Genomic DNA, 23908 nt, shown 5'->3' on the forward strand with positions numbered 1-23908 from the left:
GAGGATGACAAATGTTATTCCATAGCAAAGACACAGTGGGATCTCTGTATGTTAGACTCTGGGAAATAAAAATGACAGTTACTCTAGCTAGTAGTAGTGCTGTTTGAGGTGAGATGGGGGATTTTGCCTTAGAGAAAATTCCAGAAATAACATGGGAGACTGACTTGATAACTGATAGGGCATTGCACATTATACAACACTTGTTTACCAAGACTCTAGGTTTTCGGATAAGATGGCTTGTATTCCTAGAACCAGGCAAAGAAGGCGAAGCCAGAGAGCTATCAGGTGATCTGACCACATACTAAAAGCACATTCTAGGATGAAAAAGCAGAAATGTGAAGTGCAAAGGCATATAGACCTCTACTGTTTCAAATCCATGTAAAGAACACATGATCATTTAAAATAAAGAGAATGCCACGTTTGTATGAAGACTTTCCAGTTCTCCCTGTGCAAAACTTACACCAGTTTTCTATTCCTCACTGGGCAGTATGGCAAGCAAACCAGTGTCAATATTAAATTGGTTTGAAATGCCAGGCCTCCAATTACATAATTAGCAATAAGAACCAACAAAAATACAAACCTAACTGCCTCAACCCTTCTACAGAGTCCTACTTAGGCAGAAGGTTCTAGATGGCTAAGGTTTCCTGTGGAGAATGGGCTTCCAGCATGCACTCACATGGAATAAGGCATCTTCTTGGACTTAGGTGGGAAACCATCACAGCACAGGTGATCATCATTGAGGTAGTGATTTTATGCAGATGCTTAATGCCCTATGTCTCACAGGAGAGAAAACTCCAATGGCAGATGTAGAAAACTTGGATTTGAGACCAGTAAATCTAACAGAAGCAAAATTCTCTCAGTTTTGGGCACTGTTTTCCTAACTTAATGTTAGGAATGAACTTATTTCATCCTGAAACCATCTCACGTTCAATAGCATCAACAAAATAGCTCTCATCAAATAAATAACTTTTTGGAGTTTTAGAAAAGTTCAATTAAAAAAAAATCACCAATGTAATTTCTGCAGTCACTATATGGAAAGCCACAGGCTAAGTTCGTATCTACTTTTCCCCACTACTTGTTACCCTGGTTGGCCTCAGACAATGGCAGGTTTCCAAGATTGTAGTCATACTAAAAGCTACACCTTGCCCTCAGAATGGCCAGTGGAATTAATAGCTCTTTTTGTGTCATTCTTTTGGATTTTACTGTCTTCTTGAAAGACAAATTACGTAACTCTTTACCAATTTTCCTGCTAACCTCTTTTGTATTTTATGCTTTTTTTTTTTTTTTTTCCTGTCATGGGGCCTGAACTCTGGGCTTGGGCGCTGTCCCTCAGCTCTTCAGCTCAAGGCTAGCACTCTACCACTTGAGCCATAGCACTATTTCCGGCCTTTTCTGCTTATGTGGTACTCAGGAGTCAAACCCAGAGCCTCATGCGTGCAAGGCAAGCATTCTACCACTGAGCCACCTTCCCAGACTTATTTTATACATTTCTAATGTAGCTGTCCTTTAAAATCCAGATTCTAAACTGCTTAACCTGAACTTTACTCTGAGATCCAACCACATGAATAAATAAATACGTTGGCCTTTATTTTAACAATAGGATCTCATTTGCTGTGTTGATGTTAACTCAACTGTCAACTTGACTATAATCCCCACAAAATAACTCACATTTTATGATTTTTTGTCTCTTATTCATGTTGGTATCCTTTTCATATATTTTAAGCAACTTTTGGTTATCATATTCTTGAGACTTACTATTTGAAGACTGTGTTCTTCATGGAGGGACATTATCAGTCTGAAACCTCCCTTCCCTTCCCTTCTCTCCCCTCTCCTCCCTTCCTCCAACCTCCCCTCCTTTCCTCTTCCCTCCCCTCCCTTCCCCTTCTTTCTGATGGCTTCATGCTTGCTAAGTATGTGCTCCACCACTGAGCCATGCCCCCAGCCCTTTTTGCACTCGTTTTGAGATAGGGTCTTATATATAGCCTGGGCTACATTTCCCCCATTTTATGCTTCCTGTCACAGCTGTGATGACAGGCATGCATCACTGCATCTAGACTATTGGTCTCACATATATGCTGGGTTGGCCTCACGCTATAATTCTTCTCTTCTCAGCTTCTCAGACAATTAAATTGTGAGTATCTGACACTTAGCTTAACCTAGAATTGTTTTTACCACATTTTTCATTTGAAGCTTTTTGAACATTTTGGAGGTTTAAGTTTGAGTTCAAATAAGACCTAGTCAGGCCAGAGTGCTTCTGATAGGTAGATTCATGCTTTAAAAGTCATATTTTATTTAGAATCCCAGGCTTTGAACCTAGTCTCCATGAATGTACATTCAGGCCACCTCCAAGAGCATGCTTGAACTTTGGCAAATGTTAGCTGTCTTGCTTTAAAAAATGTCAAAATATTTTCCAGTACTCCTGCTTTTAGCATGTACAAACTAATTTTCCTCCACTTGAATGTGAGCTAAACTTAAAAAGACTTGCTTCTAATGAATAGAACATGGTGGAGATGATGGGATATGACTTGCAAGTTTAGCTCATAAAAAGCATAGAGGTGGGCCAGGCACCGGTGGCTCACACTTGTAATCCTAGCTACTCAGGAGGTTGAGATCTGAGGAACAAGGTTCAAAGCCAGCCCGAGCAGGAAAGTCTGTGAGACTCTTGCCTCTAATTAACCACCAGAAAACCAGAAGTGGTGCTGTGGCTCAAGTGGTAGAGCACTCACCTTGAGCTGAAGAGCTGAGGGACAGCACCAGATCCAGAGTTCAAGCCCCACAGCCGACTTAAAAAAAAAAGGCATAGAGCCTTCTATGTTGCTCTTCTTACATCATTCGCCCTGGGAGAAGCTAGCTGCCACATTGTCAGGACATTCGGCCCTATGCAGAGACACACATGATCTTTATCTGAGGCTTCTGTCAAAAGCAATATGAGCACACCATCTTGGAAGAGTATCTTCCAGTGCCAATCAAACCTTCAGAGAACCATAACTATGGTGAATATCCTGTCTTTGAGCCCAAACTGAAGTAAGGAGGTCAAGTCTGGCTGGCGCCATATTGGCCACATGGTGGATGGTAAGGTCTGGCATCTTGTCTACATGCTGGGGGAAGGAAACACCACAGCTTCCCAGGTAACAGGCATGCCCAGATCCCTGGAGACAGGGGCAGACACTTGGCTGATAGGTTACTGAATCTGTCAGTCCAGTGCCTGGGTCTGGGAATTTCCTGTGGATCTGCCCCCTGCTCAGACCCTATTTAGGTCAGACCAGCACAGGTACCATTATACCATGCCACCTGTGTCTCTGTGATTGTCTCCTGTGTCCTGTCTCCTGTCTGCCTCCTGTCATCAAGGTGTCCCAATTCAGTTTTCCATTGGAGCTCAATTGGTTTGTTGGTACTGTTTTTGTTCTCTCTTTCTTTCCAGTCTGTTTCTTAACTGTGTTGAGTGTATTTGGGGGCTGCAGGCCTTTGTAACATCTGGCTGTCTGCAACCTGCTAACTATATAATAAAGACTCCAATATTCCATCTTCTAAAATGTGGCTTCTGTAATAATTGCACCTTACAACAAAACTACCTGGCTCAACAGTTCTTAAAAACTCACCTTATAGAAACTATGAGGTAATACTTGTCAAGTTTTAGGGTAATTTGCTAAGCCACACCTCTAAGCCATGGTATTAAACCGCAAAATTTACCCAAGTTTACCTGGTGGTTTTAGGAGGTCTTTATTGGGAGCACTGTCTGCTCATTGAATGTACCATGTTTCTGCAAACAGAAGTCCTCATATCTGTTACCTAATCTTATCAAGTCCCAAGTGGTACAGTAGTCTACCAAACTCATTGTCCAAGGAAGGGAAGACCAAAGATTCAAGTACCTTTCCGGAGATCACATTGCTAACAAAACAAAGAAACAAACAAACAAAAAAAGGAGCTAGGACCAAAATCTGAGCATGGAAAACTCCAAAATATGTTCCTTTCAACCTCACAAACCATTTCCCCTGGGTAGAGCTGAAAATACCGAGTAGACAATCCATTGGCAAGAGTTGGTTAGGAAGTTAGGAAGGGAGAAGGTGAGGAGGAACAGCAGGAGATGAAGGCTCTGCTATTTGTGTTAGGCTATAATGAGATTCTTGTGAGCCCTGAGTGGACATCCTACTGTTTCTTGGGAAAGTCATTTGATCCTATGACTGTCTCCTTTTATATGCTTCCCAACCTGTGCCTGAGAGACCTGCTCTAAAGCACTCTCTCCTCTATACATCTTTTCTTAAGGGAACTGGGATGCTTCAATGACTCCCACTACTGCCCATCCATAGACAACTCCCTGCTCTCCTTGGAACACCATCTCACTCAGTCTATCTGGAGCTTGCCAACTGGAAGGTCACATTACCACATGATGAGCTCACCAGATTACACACCCAGTAGACTAGTTGCTCACTGTGGCTGATCTTCAAGAGAGGAGCAATAGTGCCTATCCTCCTTTGCACTTGTGAATATTAAATTCTATTCCCAATGCTTGTCATATAGTAAAAGCTAATTAAATGGTAGTTACCCAAAAAGGTTAACAGATTCACTTCATGTTGGTTGGTGGCATAGCATGTGGTAGGGAAAGGTTCAAGGTTTTTAAATGTATTCCCTGCCCCCCCTTCACATTTCATTGTAGCACAAATGTAATTTCAGTGAAAGCAGCAGGGTGTGAATATGCAAAGCCTTTCCTGTGGCCTCTACCAACACTGGGATTTACATCATTAGCAGAGCTATTTAGATAGTTTAAGGCTGCATATTTGCAGATAGGATTTTAAGGGAGAAAGCCCATTTGTAACACTAAGGTATTCAAACAACCCTGCAATTTGATCTCAAATCCCCCCTGTACTATCTTAACTCCTCAGCCTCCCTTCTGCCAATCCTAGCCCTCCTTCCAGGACCACCTGTCAATTGCTGTGATGGCTGGGGTTTAGGGAGGCCCCAGCAGTAACTTGATCTCCACAAATGTTCAAAGGATGCTGCAGCTGCTACAAAGTTTTTTTGGTAAGTTTTACAGTATTGGGCGGTGTCTGAGATTCCATGGCACACCTCTGGGAAACTTCCACTCATTCATTTGCTCAGTCACCAAAACCTACTAAGTCCTTACTGAGGGGTAACTAACTGAGCCCTGGGAATGGAAAGGAAGTAAACAACAGGTCTCTGTCCTCAGGGAGCTCACAGATTATCAGTAGTAGTCAGAAACAGAGGCAGAGCCATATGAGGACTCATCCACTGGAGCATGTGTGGCACAAGAATAGAATCTGACACTACACGGGAGAGAGTGATGGATCATCCAGCAGAGCTGGGGGAGGGATGGCTTCTTACCACAGTGATATTTGAGTGGGCTGTGAAATACTTCTCTTGGTCATGCTGCTGACTCCTATATGTTGACTCCTGTATATTCACCTTGCCTTTTATTTTTGTTCTTCCTGTCTCAGTATCCCATGTTGTCAAGCAAGTTGCCAGTTTCTTACTTACCTCATTGTTTCGCCGCATCTCCATTCCCGAAACACACAGAGGCACTTTTAGTTCAACATGAAATCCTGGTGTTTCTTCCTCTTTCTTCCTCTTTTTTTTTTTTTTTTTTTTAAATCTCACAGCTCTGGTCCAAGACATAATAGCCTCACACCTGGACTCTCACCTCCCAATTAGCTCTCCTTTCTCCAGCGTGGGGTCCTCTTTTATACTGGACACACATTATGGAGGGTCATCTTTCTTCACTTCACTTAGCTCACATCACTCTCCTCATCACATGCCTAGAATGGCTCCCCGTTGTCTCCCAAATCACATGAAAACTCCTCTAGACTCAGTTTTCAAGGCCCACAACCAACAAGCCTTGCTTTCTCTAAGTGCCTCTATCGTTTTTTTTGCCCTGCACTGCTGATCGTAGGTGTGTGATCCTCTGAAATCACTGTGTGTATGCACACTCAGCATAGGCAGGGAGGAGGAAAAGCACCAAAGCCCACTTCTCCCTATGGTTTCCAAGGGAAAGTCAGAAGACAAAAGCTCTCAGGGCAGAGATGAAAGAAAGCAGGAGACGGGCAGTGGCTGCTGTCCAAAGGTCTGGTGCTAGTCATGAGCAAGTGATGGATTCATGAGCTGACACCAAGAGTTCTACTAATTGTTTTTTAGTGTCACTTTTGCTTCCTTCTGTGCTGCTGTGCTTTGCCTTTCTCCACAGTGATCTCTACGGTCCTTTAGGACCTGTAAATTGAGTCACATGGTTAACACTCCATTGCAACTTCCTCTCAGACTAGAGACAGCTTGAACTTTACTCATGGGTTGTTTTTTTTCAATGTCTTTACTACCATCTGCTTCCTAACTATACTGCAGACACTTTGACAGTTCTTGTAGTCTCTGGAATCTTCCAGGCCTTCCCTCTGCAGGACCTTTTTTACCTGTCACTGTCTCCACCCCACATCTTGATTGCCTTCCTTGGGAGACCCTTTCCATTGTTCACTTTTACCATCCCTGTCACCTTAGATAGTTCCCACAATTTTCTACGACAATTAGTAATGCACTATTCCTTTTTTCATGGTGCAGGGTGCAGTTTGTAAACCTGCATGTGATAGTGATGCTGTAAGGGGAATCATCCCAGAAACCACATTTTGAAATAGAAAATATTGGGGTCTTTATTATACAGTTAACAGGCTGCAGGCCGCCAGTTGTTACGAAGGCCTGAAGCATGAAAATACATATATACACAGCTAGAAAGCATGCTAAAGAGGAAAGAAATAACAAGAATAATACCAACAAGCCAGTTCAGCTCCAGTGGAGAGCTGAATTGGGAAACCATGATGACTGGAGACGAGACAGGACACACAACACGATCACAGAGACACACATGGCATGGCGTCCTGGCAGCTAGGCTGGTCCAGGCCTAAATATGTCGGCACAGGGGGCAGATCCTCAGGAAATTCCCAGTCCCAGGCTCTGGAATGACAGATTCAGTAACCTATCAGCCAAGCGCCCACCCCTGTGTCCAGGAATCCAAGCACTCTTATTACCTGGGAGGCAGGTGATGGGCAGGGGGTTTTCTTCTCCCACCATGAAGACAAGATGCCTACAATCCACCATGTGGCCAATATGGCACCGGCCAGACCTGGCCTCCTTACTTCATTCCCCGCTTTTCTTCTTACGTACATGAAACCAAATCATTGATTTCTCTGTAAGAGGACTGAATTTTTGCCTAGGCCACTTACTCCTATAATTTATGGAGTCTCCAGCAGTTAAAAGTTGGCTCCATGTGGTTGGTACCCATATGGTCAGGGGACTTCGAACTTCTTCCCCATGTCAGGCAAGTTATGATTTGCAAATGTATGTCCCACAGAAAGAATGTCCTGCAACCAAAGTCTTAGGTCAGGCAGATCCAAAGCAGTCTTTCACCAGGAATCAGCTACAGGTGATGGAGTCAATCAAGAAGGAGTCCAATCCACTTTGATCACTATGAGGTGGTCAGGATGATGTTGTAGTCTCCTCCAGATGATGCCAGGCTGTTTTTGAACTTTACCCAAACATTGGGTAATCTCTACACTGGACTGACAGATTTGATAACCTGTCAGCCAAGTGTCTGCCCCTGCCTCCATCACATGGGAGGCAGGTGATGGGCAGGGGGTTTCTTCCCCCAGCATGAAGACAAGATGCCAGAACCTACCATCCACCATATGGCCAATATGGCGCTAGCCAGACCTGACCTCCTTACTTCATTGAAACCAGAGTTTTAAGCTCCAGCCTCAAACTCCAAGGCTTTCATAGATCAGACCCAGCCCAGTCACACCAACAAAGTCAAGAGACAAGTGAGGACAGGCAGAGAAAGAACATTGATTATACAGCCTGGGAAACCTTAGGAAGAAAGCACTTCAGCCCATCTTCATGGTACAGATATTCATTTTAGTTTTAAATAGAATTAAGGCAGAGGAATTAGAAACAGTTCCAGTTGCAGATATGGCGTGGTGGATCATGACCTCAGTCATTGTTCTGGGAGGAGTTCTAGATAAGTTTAATAAATGCCATCAATCGAGGGAAGCAATCTTCTCAAGATAAGGAAGTTCCTGGCAGGTAGTATATCCTGAGGAGTCTCTGTTGTCCCTTTCTTTGGGGACATCTCTCCTGGTAAACACACTATCCATTGATCAAACCTGTTCTTCCTGGATTTCAAGGTGACCGCACTACAAAAGGCCTAGAGCAAAGACAGATATAAAAATGGAGCCAGGGATGCCAAATTTTCCTCTTGCTTTTGGTTGATTCCTGGGCCCAAGTAAGGAGTTAGTGCTTTCCCGCAAAAATGGTGTTAAGTACCTGTTACAATAGCTTGTTTTCTCATTGATTGTCTACCTCCACTGGTAGGTTGTAAGATCTGTGAGGCAGGGAGTCATTTATCTTGCTCACTGATGTGTTTCTATAAAATACCTGGCATAGCACTGGAGCTCAGTAAATATTTGCTGGATGACTTGAACCTTGTTCACTCTGCATCATCTGGGTTTCTCCAAAACGCAGGTGCCCTGAGGTGGCTGGTTTTGGTTTCAAATAAATGCTGTGTTCCTTTAGAAAAAAATCTTCGCTCTCTACTGCTCTGCACAGTCAGTCCACCAAACTACTATCCCCTGTCTGTTAAAATCTGCTCCAGCATCTCCTGCTTTGGACACACTTCCAAAGTGGCTCTTTGTGAGTCCAGTCTAAGAGTTGCACACTGAAATGTCACTGTGAGGTGGGCCATGGGTCAGGAAGTGGAGAGTGCTGGGAACTATGGTTGCCAACTGAGCTGACGTCCCATGGAAAAAGGGACAGACAGTCCCTGCTCAGCTCCAGCTATGTTGTTATCGTGTGAGAAAAGCAACTCTTGATAGTTAGATTTTCCAGTTTTTCAAAGATGCTACAATATAAATTTCTGAATGAGACATCCAAAATTTGAAATATGCTGGAAGCCTATTTCTGTGGTATTTTATCAGTCTACGGTCAGTTTCTGCTCTATTCTTCTAAGGAAATTAGGTTCATATGATGAACACATGTATTGTCTCTGAGTCTTGTGTGTGCCCAGAAGTCAGTACCAGACTTCAAGCCCATAGAAGACAGAACTATGTCTTTGCCTACTTTATAATCTTTATAATCCACGCCCCCCTCCACCCCAGCCAAGTCTCCCAAACAACTCATGGGCATTGTACAGTGCAGGACAGCAACACCCTTTGCTGTTTTATAGTCAGAAGCAAAATATCTGCCTGAATGTCACACAGAGCATAGTACTCTGCACAAAGCTCATGTGTTTTGTTCAGTATGCTACCTCCTTTTGTCACTGTTGAATGATAGGCTGCATCTTGTCCATTCTCCTCCTGTCTCGTGCCTTTGTGGAAAAGTATCTCTGTCCCTTTGTTCGAAATTCCCTTTTCTTCTGTGCTATGATGATAACGTTAACTTAGTAATTGTGCCTAAGTCAGCAAACTAGAGTAATGCCACATTCATCCAGCATCATCAGGAAATGAAGTGTTCAACATAATTAAATTGTCCTGATAACTGAAGCTAACCAATATTTTAAAGATCAACATTTTTAAAAAGAGTAAATGGAATATTTTCAAACATATTCAACACGCTGTTTCCTTTTAAATGATTTGCATCATTTTCTTTTTCAGGGCAGAAATAAAAGGATAAGAAGGAACTAGTAGTCTTCCTCCTCTCCCTGTGCCCCTCATCTCCACTTCTCAGTGCTATACCATCTCACAGCTGTGTCCTTCCTGGTCTGCCTGCCTAGGAGCAAAAAGGCAGCACACAAGGACACTGTGCCACACCTTGCTTTTTTATTTTATTGTTTTTACTATAAAATGAAGTAATTGTTCAAAGGGATTTCCCTGTAATGTTTACATATGTGTGTAATATGCTTGAAGCAAATTGACCTCCCCTATATTAGTATAAATTCCCTTCTCTTTCCCTCTCCTTTTGTATGTGTATGTGCCTGTGTATGTGTGTGCATGTGCATGCATGCATGCATGTGTGTGTGTGTGTGTGTGTGTGTGTGTGTGTGTGTATTTGCTGAGCCTGGGGATAAAAAATCAGGGACTGGGCAGTGTCTTAAGCTTCTTTTCCTCAGGACTAGTAGTCTATCACTTGAGCCACAGGTCTACTTTTGGCTTTTTTGGTAGTTAGTGGAGATAAAAATCTCAAGGACTTTACTGCCCAAGCTGGCTTTGAACCACAATCCTTAGAGCTCAGCCTCTTGAGCAGCTAGGACTATAGACATGAGCCACTGGTGCCTAGCTTTTTTCCATCTCCTTTTTAAAAGTTACTGGGTTTCATTATGACATATGTGTGCATGTATATGCATTTACTCAACATTAAACTCTTCTTTCCCTTATGATTATTGTTGTTGTTAGTATTTTTGACTGGAGACTGAACTCAGAGTCTCCAGATTGCTAGGCAGGTGCTCTAGCACTCGAGCTATGCCTCCAGCCCTTCATGCTTTAGTTATTTTTCAGACAAGGTTTTTTTTTTTTTTTTTTTTTTAGAGGGGGGTAGTCAGTCATGGGGCTTGAACTCAGGGCCTGGGCACTGTACCTGAGATCTTTTGCTCAAGGCTGGCGCTCTATCACTTTGAGCTACAGCTCTGCTTCTGGTTTTCTGGGGGTTAATTGGAGATAAGAGTCTCATGGACGTATTTGCCTGGTCTGGCTTTGAACTGCTCAGATCTCAGTCTCTTGAGTAGTTAGGATTACAAGCATGAGCCACCGGCTCCTGGCCAGAAAGTGTCTTATACATTTTTTTTTCCCCACATCTACCTCAGAGCTTGATCTCCTACCTCCATCTCCTGAGGAGTTAAATAACTTGGCTTAGAGGCATGTATCACCATGCCAGGTCACAACTTGCTTTTAGAAACTTTCACCTTTGCCATTACTCTTCAAGAGTTGAAGAGCTGCTTCTATCTCTATAGTGTCGCCATCTATTTCATTGTATAGATGCCACATTATTTAAGACAGCCCCTTACTAACAGGCATCTAGACATTTCTAATCTTTTGCCGTTTTCAACAGTATTATAATTACAACCTTTGTGTTTTTTGTGCTTTGTGATGTTCCAGGATATCTGTAGGTCAAATTTCCAGAAGTGAATCATTGGGACCAGGAAAAGGTATTCACATTTGCCATTTTAATAATTATTACATCCTCCTCCTTAGAGTTAGGATTTGTTTTTTAATATTCGGTTATCACAGTATGAGAAGGTCATGGTGCCACATTTTAACAACATGGTATGGAACCGAACGACTTGTCAATCTTCATCACTCAGTGAGGAGAGAATATTTTGTTGTAGAATATAGCTTTTCTAAAGTGTACTTCTTTGTCTCTTCTAATGTTTCTGCTTGAATTTTACTTTGTCTGATGTTAGGATTGCAAAGTCTGCTTTCAAATTATTCTCATTTTTTCTTGTAAAATTTTGGCCACTCTTTTCTTCTCCTGTAATGATGATTACACTTTGTGTGTGTGTGTGTGTGTGTGTGTGTGCTTATTCTGTGACTTGAACTTGGGACGTAGGTGCTATCCCTTAGCGTTTTTTGCACTAGCACTCTATCACTTGAGCCACAACTCCACTTCCAGCTTTGGGTGGTTAATTGGAAATAAGAGCCTCCTGGGCTTTTCTTTCCTGGCCTGGCTTTGAACCCTGATGCTCAGGTCTCAGCCTCCTGAGTAGTTAGGATTACAGGCACAACTCACTAGTGTTCAGCTCAATACATATCTTTTAAAAAAGAATAATTTGAAGTTTATAGAAAGATTGAACACAAGAGATTTGCCATATATCTCCTTCTACCACTGCCTCTTCCTAGTTTCTCTATATTTGATATCTTGTACTAATGGGGCAGATTTGTTATAATGGATAAGCTAATGTTAATATATAAGCTAAAGTCCATAGTGTGCATTGAAGTTAACGTCTAGGACCCATTTTATGGGTTGGAGCAGCTGTATAGTGACATATCCCTACTGTCATACTGCATGCTTGCCCACAATTCCCTGGGCTCTTTCTATTTATCTCTCCCTCACACCCTCCTCCTGAACTTCTGCTACTTGCTGCTCTTTTTACTGTCTCCATAGTTTCGCCTTTTCCAGAATGTCATATCATTGGACTCATACAGTGTGAAGATTTTTAAAACTGGCTTTTTTCACTTAGCAATATGCAGTTTCATGGCTCCCTGCCTTTTCATGGCTTAATAGTCCATTTCTTTTTAACACTAAATAATATTCCATCATCTAGATGTTCCACAATTTGTTCATCCATACAACTATTGCATCACATGCTGGTTCCTTCCAATTCAAGGCAATTATGAATGAAACTTCTATAAATATTCATGTGCACATTTTTTATGTGGACATAAGTTTTCAACGCATTTGGTTAAAAATCTAGGAACATGTTTGCTGGATCATATAGTAAGGCTATGTTTAGCTTTCTAAGAAACCACCAAACTATTTTCCAAAGTAGCTGTACCATTTTGAGCTCTAAACTGCCCTCAGTAAGAGTTCCTGTTGCTTCACATTCATGCCAGCATTTAGTGCTGTCAGTGTTTCTGGATTTTAGCCCTTCTAATAGATATGAGTTAGGGAAATGCAAATGTTAATTTGCAAATGTGAATTTGCATTTCCCTAATGACCCTGAGCATGTTTTCATATGCGTGTTTTCTATCTGTCTGGTTTCCTTTGGTGAGGTATCGGCTCAGATCTTTTGCCTACCTTTTCGTTATTAGGTTGTTGCTTTCCTAATTGTTTTAAGAATGACTTCTTTTTATTATTTTTCTTATCTTTAAGTAGTTGTACAAAGTGCATACTGTTCAGCATGTGAGTGAACATTCAATGCATATATTCTTGAAACAAGGAAAATTGAGGAGGTGGGTAGGGTTGGGGAGGACAAGGGAGAATGAGGAGTGGGGAGATAGTGACCAAGATGTATTAGATCCAAAAGTTACTTCTGTATTTTGACTGTAAGTTCTTTATAGGCTATTCATTGCCAATACTAACAAGAGTTTGGGATACTAAGACAAGAGTCCTAGAAAGTCTGACTCGAGTCAAGTTCATAGGCCATGGCACATATACTTTATATCACTATTTTGGTTACTCAAGAATTCTTCAGCATTTGTAGGTTCTTGGCCTTTTTCAGTATACTCAGAATTGTCCAGCAAATAAAATCCTTGTTCTAGTATTCTCTGCTAATGTGTCTGAGGGTGATCACAGTCTGAAAGCCGCAGTCATGACTAGAACCCAGGAACCCACAAGATACTATCAAAAGAAACGTAATTGCTTTGAACATAGGGAAATTTCTTCTCTTACTTCCTAAGTAGCAATATAATCTTGTATTTCTGGAAAACTTTGAACAACTGATATCATGTGGAGGCTTACTGCATTCCCTTTGCTTGGAATGCACACACACTTTGTAACTGAAGTGTCTTCCCCTGCCTCACACTGGGTAGAGATGCTGTGGTCCTAGCCCAACAGCCTCCCATAGATGGCAGTCAACACACTTTTTAGCAGTTTTCTTCATCTTCATTGCAGTCTCCTTCAGGGAAAGAAAATGAATGCAGAAACGGTGGAGTAATAATTAGCCAACAGACTCTAGTCATTTGAAAAATTGGCAAGAAGCCTTATTAAAGGAGGTAATAATAGTCATATTTTGCACTTCTAATAGGGCCTTTTTATCTCTAGACCTCTGTCTGAGTCATGCAGAAGGGGAAAAAAATACAAAAGTAAAAAAAATGAACTAGACCCAAGCTGGGTCCGAAGTCCGAAAATACTGGCTCTGTTTGACATTCTGCCTGGCTCTCTCCTTTCAAAAGGAGGTAAAGTGAGTCCCTCACATTTATATAAGGAATTTTGCAGGTTAGAGAAGGCAAGGCTGTGGGAGATAAACAGGCAGTTCTTGAGGTAATATGGAAAAACACTTTCCTCAAAGTGGTTTTCCTGTAAAATTAACAATAGAGTTTTAAATACTTTGCCTTATATAAACTCATGGACAGCATTATTATTCAGTTGCTAGATAAATTGAGAAAACATTTTTTATCCTCTTTCCTGTATCAAAGCATAATTATCAGCACATCCTTGTATTTTTTTCCTATGAGGCTGGAATAAACATTGCTTCTGATGCTATCAGCCCTGTGAACTCTATATCAGTCTTTATCTCTGGCGGTAGAGGTAGCAGAAGAAAATGACTCTTGTAACATGGATACACGGTAAATGCCTTACATCTACAAGATATGACTGTTCTTCGGGTCCTGTTTTAAACCTCTACCTTCAATTTCCCACAAAGACTCCAGATCTATTGAAATTTTGGAACATTATTATTCATCCTCATTGTTGTCAAGGTTTAATGATGGGACAACTCAAAGATAGGAACCCTGACTATTTGAGGGAACATAGGTTTAGAAATAAGATAGAGCAGTTTTCCCTAGTGCATTAAAATTCACTTGGGGTTTGGTACAATGAACACATGGTAACAGCCACTTTTTCTTTGATTGTGTGACTTTTACCTCATGTAAGTTAATTAACCTCTCAGAGAATCAGTTTCCTCACTGTTAAGAATTCTTACATCCCAAGAGTTGTTTAGGGATTAAGTGAGAGTATACATGTAAAGATATTCCGCACAGCACTGATTACAGTAGGTATTTAATCATTATGGGCCATTAAAATATAGACATACCCAAATAGGAGAGAAAGAGAAGGGGAGGGGCCCAGGGGAGGAAGAAGTGAAGGAAGAAAGGAGGGAGGGAAGAAGGGAGAGTGAGAGAGGAAGAGATCCAGATTTCTCTGGTGCCTTGGAAGTTCATGTAAACTGGGTCAAATCCCCAAATTCTGAATCCATCATTCACCCTTACCTTTTCTATAAATTCATGACCTTTTTTCCTCATGATTTTTCCCCAAATTCTTTTTGTTGTTGTGTTGTGGGTCCTGGGACTTGGGTGTGGTCCCTGAGCTTTTTGTGTTCAAAGCTAGCCCTCTACCACTTTGAGCCACAGTTCCACTTCCCGTTTTGGGTTGATTAAATGGAGAGAAAGCTCTTAGTGACTTTCCTGCCCCAGTTGGCTTCAAACCTTGATCCTCAGATCTCAGCTTCCTGAGTAGCTAAGATTATAAGTATGAGCCACTGGTGCGTGACTTCCTAAATTCTTTTAAGACCAAAAGTAACAGCTAAATTAGTGCCTCAACTTTTAGCTGTTTTTTCACACATGAAAAAAAAATGCTAGTCTCGTGTAAGAGTTTGTAAATCTGAATCTAATAAACTGATTGGAAAGGAGCATTTGAAGTGTTCTGTTGTTTTGTTGGGTCTCTTTAATACGTAAAGGATAGACTGCAAAGTAAAGTTCATCACCCTTGCTGCTCTAGACCTGGACATGGGGCCAGGCTTTTCCAAGACTCTTTAACTACCTCTTGGGTGGCAATCTGCTTGACCTATGCACAAATGTGCTCTAGTCTCTGTGGAATTTTCTAATATAATATAAATATAATATTTTTATTTCTTGTCATATTATTATTTATTACTATCATTATTTACTATCATCATTTATTACTATCAACTTATAACCCTCCCTTCAACCTCCATACTACTGCTGAGCTTATGCAGTACCATGAACTGCATGTTATTATTATTTGTTCACAAAGAAACTCTCCGTAGTCAACATGCTCCTAGATACTATCATTTCCTTTATCCTACAAAACAATCTACTCTTATTTATGCATATGTATGTGAACATGCAATTACAATATGACATTATTTACTTCAAACCCTAAGAGGCATTTATAGATATACAAGCTATTCTTTGAAGATTTAGCCAGGCTTTGCTTTTACAATTTTACTGTTTGTCTATGATGATTTTCTGTCCATTGCCTTCCTCTTTGTCCGACTTTCGCTTTTTCACTCAGAGCACAAATTCATCTTCTGTTGGTGGTCTGAAGTCATCAGAATGTGTAATGAGGATGTTGCTCTGTCTTCTGGGGTATTGATTAGGGTGCCTGTGGCCAATCAGACCCTGCCCTACATGACCCCCAAATCTTGTGTGTTTGCAGTTACTGTCTTGTCCTTTTTTCCTTGCTCTTTTGTCTCCTTTGCTTCCTTTTGCTGTTATCTCTGTGGCAATCTCCAGGAGCAATCCCTTTCCTGCAGTTTCCATTTGCAGCTTCTAGTCTACTGACTGAAGCCCTAAGGATGATTTTTAGAGCCAAAGCCACATTAACTGTCTTCTCAGAATGCTACTCTGAGCAAAATGATTGAGCCTTGTTACATAGACTTCCTTCTGTGTGCTCTCAGCTGCTTGGTGTTTCTGTTTTTGTTTTTGTGTTTTGAGTGCCCTTGGTTTGGGGCTGTGTTTTAGGTTGTTCAACTCTTAGAGAAAATCTGAGAGGAGTACTATGTTGCTATATTATTTTTCCATCAGTCTCATTTTCAAACGCTGGAGTGATGGCATCCTAGGGTGAGATTCATTTGGTTCACCTGGATGATAAGAGCTGGAGACCACCTGTACTGAAAGGGCTGGACGCAGGTTATTCTGGTTCAAGAAATTTCAACATTCAAAGAAATTTTGAATGTCACTCTGGAACATTCCACTCTAGGGCTGTAGGAAATTTTCAATAAGGAAAACCTGAATTGAGGTATTTTCTATAAAGGTAGCAAATATTCACTTAACATGAAGCAATTGTCTGGGTCCAGCATGGGGTTTACACTTTTGTTCCAGCTACATGAGAAGCATTGAGCAAAATCTGAGAAATCTATCTGAAAAATAATGCAAAAAAGGCTGGGGTCATGGCTCAAGAAATAGCACATGGTCAATCTGGTAAATGGGAGGCTCTGAGTAAAAACCTCATTCCACCAAAGTGAGGGGAAATTCAGGGAATTCCTTATAATCCGTAAGGCTTAAATGATGAAGTTATATTTCCATTAGTGGCTGTTGTAGTTCCTCTAAGGAAAAGATACTTCCCTTTTCTTTCTCTATGATGTCCTTCTTTCATCCTTCCCTCCTTTCTTACTTTTCTCTTTACATAATCAGTGATTCTCTTTTCCACAGATGGCTGGCAAAAAAAAAAAATAGAGCAAGCATATTTCATATTTAAACTTAGAGTAACTATTAATAAATGCCAATAGCAAGAAACTTTACCTTTTCTAACTTTGAAAGTAACTATGCTTATCTTTTTTTAAAATTCTTAATCTCTTGTAGAGTTTCTCTAGTGTGAAAACTGCTTCTTCTGACTTTTACACCATGAATAACGGAAACTTAAGCTTCTCCTATTGTTCATGGTGGGAGATTTTTGTGTCAAAGATACTCAAAAGGCCAGGCATGTGCTGTTGAGCTGAGTTTAAGGGGAGGTGCGATGCTGAGGGCCCTGAGTCCACATTAGGTGTATATCATCCCTTAAAAGATCCTGCCATGTAGGCCATGCATATTGCTGGCTGTGCTTTTCTTTTCGGCACAGTGCTAAGTTGAAATTCTGACCTTAGGCACCTCTCTGTGCCTAACTTTATTATCCCTAAAATATAGGTAACACTATTTGTCTTGTAGGACTTTGACAAGGTTAACAAAATAAATAAATTTAAAACACAATAGCATTATGTCCATATTTATTATGCTTGTTTTAGAGTATGGATTGGGATACTCTAGAACAAAGATAAGTACAGCTTATATTTTTAAAAGTCAACTCCAAGTGGTATCAACTCCAAGTGGCTTGTGGCATCTATCTTCTTGTACCTTGAGTATGTGGCCTTGGACAATTTGTCTAACCGTGCTCCATTTTAATTTCTTTATAGGACTGTCATGAGGGTGATTTGTATGTAAAGAATATCCGATACACAGAAAAAGAAAGGATGTGGAGAAAGAAAGGATGCCATAGACACAATGGTCTCTTGGTTTACAGAGAAGGGATTTGGGGTGTGGCAGGAGAGGTTGGTGTTTTTCTCTTTTGTTTTGTTTTGTTTTTGTTTTTGGTGCTAGCCCTAGGGCTTGGATTAAGGGCCTGGGCACTGTCCATGAGCTTTTTTCTTCAAGGCTAGCACTCTACCAATCGAGCCACAGCTCAGCTTCCTGGTTTTTAGTGGTTAATTAGAGATAAGAGTCCCAGAGATTTTCCGGCTGGAGCTGGCGTCTAACCCTGATTCTCAGATCTTAGCCTTCTGAGTAGCTAGGATAACAGCCTTATCCACTAATGCCCAACTTGCACAGGAGTTTTTAAAGCAATTTCTACATCTTCCTCTGGGAAAAGCCCAAACTGTTCTTGTGGCATAGTTTGCATATTTCTTCTTGTGCTTGGTCAGGGGACAAAAGAGAACAATGGAAATCAAATTAAAACTTGAGGGCTTCTGCCAAATTTTGTCAGACACCTCCAGAAGGAAGTTTGTGGGCTTCTGCATTCTCGGGTCTACAGCAGAACTCCTCTTCTGGGGTGTAAATAAACAACTCTGCAACAGCAAGTCTACAAATAATTAGCATTCCATTTTATGGGCTTTCTTTCTGTGTTTACCCCATTTTTCTGAAAGAAAGCCGGCAGGGGTCTGAAATAACATTCTTCCTTCTCCATTCGTTCTGGAGTGCACACTCCTGGCGTGTACACACACACACACACACACACACACACAATTCTTGGAAAACAACTTGTCTTTGAAATCCATGCCCACATTTCACTCCAGAATGATTATCATCTATGGCAGTTTATGTGTATTATTTGGTGGGAAAACTTGGAATTTGGGGAATAGTGAATAGTTACTTTCAGAGAGTGGGGATTAATGTTTTCCACAAATTAGCCCCATTCATTTTGTGTATGCTTTGGTTTGCAATCCTCTTAAGAGCCTACGTGGAATAAATGGAATGACATTAGGGAAAAAAATGACAAGTTGCATGTGAATTTACAATGAAACTTTCCTTGCTCATTAATAGTTTGGAAATGCTGCATAAGCATCTTCTTCCTCGGTGGGCACTGATGTCTCCCTGAGATCTTTACTTATCTTTTTGACTTAGTGTTGTATTAATTTTGTGTAGCTGTGTTCAAAACACCTGACAGAAACAACTTAACCAAGGAGATCATTTATATTGGCTCATGTTCTCACAGGATTCATTCACTGTCACTTGGATCCATTCCTTCCCTTGGCCAAAACATCATGGGAGTATGTAGCAATGAAGAGCCATTCACCTCATTGCAGACAGGAAGCAGAGTAAGAGAGACAGGAAGGAGTCAGAACAAGATACCCCCAGGGACCTTTCCCTAGTGAGCTACTTCCTCTAAAGTTTCTAGGACCTCCCAAAATAGTACCACCAGACAAGGACCAAAGCTTTTTACATATGAACCTGTGTAAGAAATTTCCTTTTGAAATCACACCACTGGGCATAGAAGCCATAGAACATGGCAATGGTATGACTTTCTCACTATGTCCTAAGCCCAACACCATCTCTGAATCCATCACACATCTTCCAAGTATGGCTTTCTTAAACCACATAAGTCAAATTTACTTTCCATGTTTCCATGTCCATGTTTTTTTTGTTTTTTTTGTTTTTCACATTTGTAGACAACTGCCATACTTATTTGATCCCAAGTCATTTCCTGTCATTGGTCCTTATTTCTCTCAAACACCATTATTTTCATTCCACTCATCAATGCTCTGGTGACTTATTCTAGTTCATGGAAAGTCCTTTTAAAATGCTGCTCATGGAACTGAACTCATTTCCCCTCTTCTGGCCTGCTGCCCTTCTGCTTTCTTGTCTCCTTATTCATTGAACTCTCTGTCATGTATGCTGGCCACTCTGGGCTCTGTCACTGTATCTCTTTCATCATCTCTCCCATCTACCTCCCATCAGGCACTAAGTCCTATTGATTGTTCTAACTAAGTATTGAACAACCATAGCAAGTATTCAGACAGAATATGGTGAAGGAATATAAATGAATAAAATGCATCACTTTATATTCATTCCTGTTACTTCTGCCTTGAGTGAGGACTTTGTTTCACTTTGCCTTTATTTTTAAATTTTCAAATGTGCAGAAAAGTTGAAAGAAACTATGATGAATACCCATAAAACATTTTCCTAAATTCATCAATTGTTAGCACTTTGCCTTAGTTGCTGCTCTCTCTTTCCTTTCTCTCTGCCAAACACACACACACACACACACACACACACACACACATTAAAAAAGTGATTACAAATCATTTAAAAGCAACATGTAGACATTGAGACAAATACCATCTTTAAATACAGTAGCATACATCTAAGAAGCATGAAGTTCTCCTCAGAGAACAAATTGTTCCCACAACTATCTTTAGAATGAGAGCTTCTAAAGTTGGATTTAAGGAAGGGCTGGCTCTGGGGAATGCATAAACCCTCTGAAGTCATATGCAAAATTTTAAGCATATGAGCAGTTTTCTTAGGAGAGGAGGTACATAGCCTTCATCAGAGTCTAATGCTTTCCAAATCAATGTGGTCCCCACCACTTGGTTCTTTTTTTTGGTCATTCTTTTTTTTGGGGGGGAGGGGGGGTTAGCAATATGACCAGTTGTGATTTTTCAGCTAAGTGGACTAGCAATAACTTAGATGCTCCTTAAATCACCTAGTGGTTTTCTACTGCTTGTAGGAACCAAAAAAGTCAAGTAATCATGGCTTCAATTACGTCTCCAGTTTTCTCTGTTTCACAGCCCCTGCCTCACACTTCCTAGGTGACTGGCCACATTCTCACTCAGATCATGTTCTGAGCTTTACCTCCCCTCCCTTTGCTACTTCTTACCTCTTCTCTGGACAGCTTGTATGTTTCTTTCAAGACCCAACCTTGTTGCCACCCTCCTCTGGGAGATCCTCCCTAACCCTTACTTTCCCTAGCTGCCTCTGCCTATAGTGTGCACGTTTCTCTATGATATCATTTGTCAAACTTACTCTTTTTTTTTGTTTGTGTAGCTCCATTCTCAGCATTACTGTGAGTCAATCAACATGCAAGTGTCTTGATATACAATGAAACGATTGCATAGACCCTTCTGATCCTCATCTTCTGGTCCACTTTGCTCTGGAGCTCATTTGCGCTTGGTTTGGGGGAGCTGTCCTGGTCTGACACTGATGATTTTTCTTTTACCCACACTTTTATGTTTTTCCCACATGTAAGTCCCACTAGTTTTGGCAGATTGCTGTCTGGTATACACGTTCAACTGTCCATTGTCCAAATATGACCACTTGAATAGACCTTATTCCTTAATCCTTGCAGAGTTACAGATATTCCAAGAAATGTATGTCTCTCTAGGCATTGAATCCTAGTATAGGCATGAAATAGGATCTGTCATGGCCTTATAAAAAATACTAAGCTCTACAGCAGGGGTTGCTGCTTCTCAGAATAGAATGTGATGGTATGGTAGGCTGAACTGCAGAAGCTGGCAAGTGGGGGAACTGGCTGGTGCTCTGGTGATGCCCTTGAACAAGGAGGGAAGCACAGAGTACAAGCCTGTTCTTTGATTTTTTCTTTCCGGGGTTACGCCAATGTACTTTTCCAGTATTGGTGCTAACAGTTTTAATCTAGAAATCAGATCCTGACTTGCAAGATGGCAAGCAGCTGGCTCTTTGGCTGGAGTCCAGGTCGGCAGCACAGGTAGAAACCTGCCTTGTGTTTCTCTACTACAGAGGACTGCCAAATGAGATAGAGCAGCAGGTTGGAGTGGGAAGGTGGCCATTCTCTTGGAGTCCCTTTGCTTGCAGAAGGGTTTGACAAAGAGAAGATTCACAGTAAGGAGCTGGGGTGGGAGAAGGGTGGAGCTTGCCAGGGACCTTATGCCGGGAAGCTCAAGATTGCTGAGTTGTCAGCTAATGTCAAGGCTGACCTCAGCTGACAGCGCCCTTCTCCTGCTTCCCTGGTGAGTTGGACCCAGGGATATTAGTCCATCTGCTTTCAGAAATGTAGCTGTCCCCAGTCCATCTCCACGATAGCTGTCTCCTGGTCTCTCCCAGCAGGAGCGCTGGGGCCACGGTGAGCGATGTTTCTGTACTGATTCAATCCCCTGTGCTCCAATTGGAATGTATTACCAGTCAGGGCGCATCAGGGCGACGATTTGGCTTCCACAATAAATCTCTTTGCTTTCATGAGTTTAAATCAGACTTTAAAACATTGCCCTTAATGTTCTTTTAATGCAGTTTTCTTCTGAATGAGTTCCCTTTAGGTCCAGTCCTTGTCATTAATACACTCTCTTGGCAAAGGAAGGAGGACCTCTTCGAGGAAAATCCTGCCAGTTTAGGAAACCAGCTGAATTGCCTTGGTGATGCCGGGAGCCTCTTTTGCATTTTACAAGGACACTTGAGGAAACAAAACTCTCTGACTGTAAATTTAATTTTCTCTTGACAGCCTCAGTGTCTCTGCAGCACCACAAGTTATCCATTACTTCTTTCTTCTGTAATTAAAAATCAAGGGGAGGGGGAGAAATGTACAAGATTAACAAGTTCTAATTTTCATTGATGAGCACTAAGAGCTTATCAATAATGGGATCAGAAAAGCCGCTGTGCCTAAGCTCTATTTTTCTAGGGTGGCTGATTTTGATGGAGGATCTAGCTCAGGGTGAAAAATGCTGGCTTTTCAAAGAGTCCCACTGCTAAAGTTAGGGAGAAGGGCAGGGCAGACCATGCAAGACTCCAGCAGGAGGGAGCTGAAAACAGCCTGGCCTTGCAACTTTCACAGGCTCAGCATTCAGGCTTGGGGAGCTGATTACAGGGAAAGATTAAAAGGCTGTCATTCACGCACATGTTCCTCCTCTGTGGAGGGATTCTGCAGGAAAGGGGGTTGTACGTATCTCCTTAGAAGGAAGAAAGATATTGCAATTAAAAGAATATTGGTGGTGATTCCTTTTTGAGTTATACATTTGTAGATAACATTTTATCAAGGAATAGAAGCATCCATCCTGTTTATTACCCACAGGGATACAGTGGCGGATAGGTTTTGCCAAGAGACACCAAGCTGGTCGATAGTATCTAGGCTGTGTCATCTCAAAAGCTGTGACACACAACCTCCTAGCAAATGTGATAGGCATGGGACAGGAATGAGCTATTAACATGCACAGCTTTTATAAAACTCTCAATAAACAGGTACAGATATGGTTGGGGTTGGGATGATGATGATAATGATGATGATGATGATAATGATTACTATTTTTAAAATAAGGCAAGTAAAATATAGCTACAATGAAGTAGCAGACTTAGCACATGACCTTGACGCTCTTCAGCAGTAGGGAGGCCTCTACTGCATTCAAGTGTGACTGGATCTCTGAGTTTTAGGTAGAAATTGGGTGATTTGGTTTCACAGCTTTCTTGCTTAGTGCTGGAAAGTTCAGGACATCTCTAGAGACCAAAAATGCATAGGGAGGCAAAAGAAGCCAGCAGCTGGGGATTTGATCAAAAGGATACAAACTTGGCTCCTATCACAAAGAGCTTCTTAAACCAAACCTAAAGAATCATGGACAGCTAGCTTGCCACTCTCAAGGTCACTTTACCTAGGTATTCTGCCCTCCTTCCCACAACCAGAACAGGCTCCACTGCCAGAAAGTCCAGATGTGGAGGGCAGTCTCATCTATATGTCATGTGAGGTAATCAAACCTCTAGAGGTAATTTTTTAGGAATACGATTAGAGCATTGACCTTAGCCAAAAGGCCAAGTTTGAATACCAGGTCAGACTCTTCCTAGCTGTTTCACTTTGGGCAAGTTAACCACTCTGAGGCTCAATTTTGTTTTCTGTAAGAAAAAGATTATGTCAGCTCTATCTTAGAGGGTTGTTATGAAAGGATACACATAAAGGCATGGAACAAGAGGGCCCATCATGTAGGAAACAGCAAATATTAAAAGACAGCAACATTACCACCTAAGCTGTGGTTCCTAACAAAGATAAGCTCATTATCCCTCTCTAACTCAGTGATTTTATTAGTTAGTTAGTTAGTTTTTAAGGCAGA

This window comes from Dipodomys spectabilis, unplaced genomic scaffold, assembly GCF_019054845.1.
Source record: "Dipodomys spectabilis isolate Male_0828 unplaced genomic scaffold, ASM1905484v1 ptg000140l, whole genome shotgun sequence".
NCBI lineage: Eukaryota > Metazoa > Chordata > Mammalia > Rodentia > Heteromyidae > Dipodomys > Dipodomys spectabilis.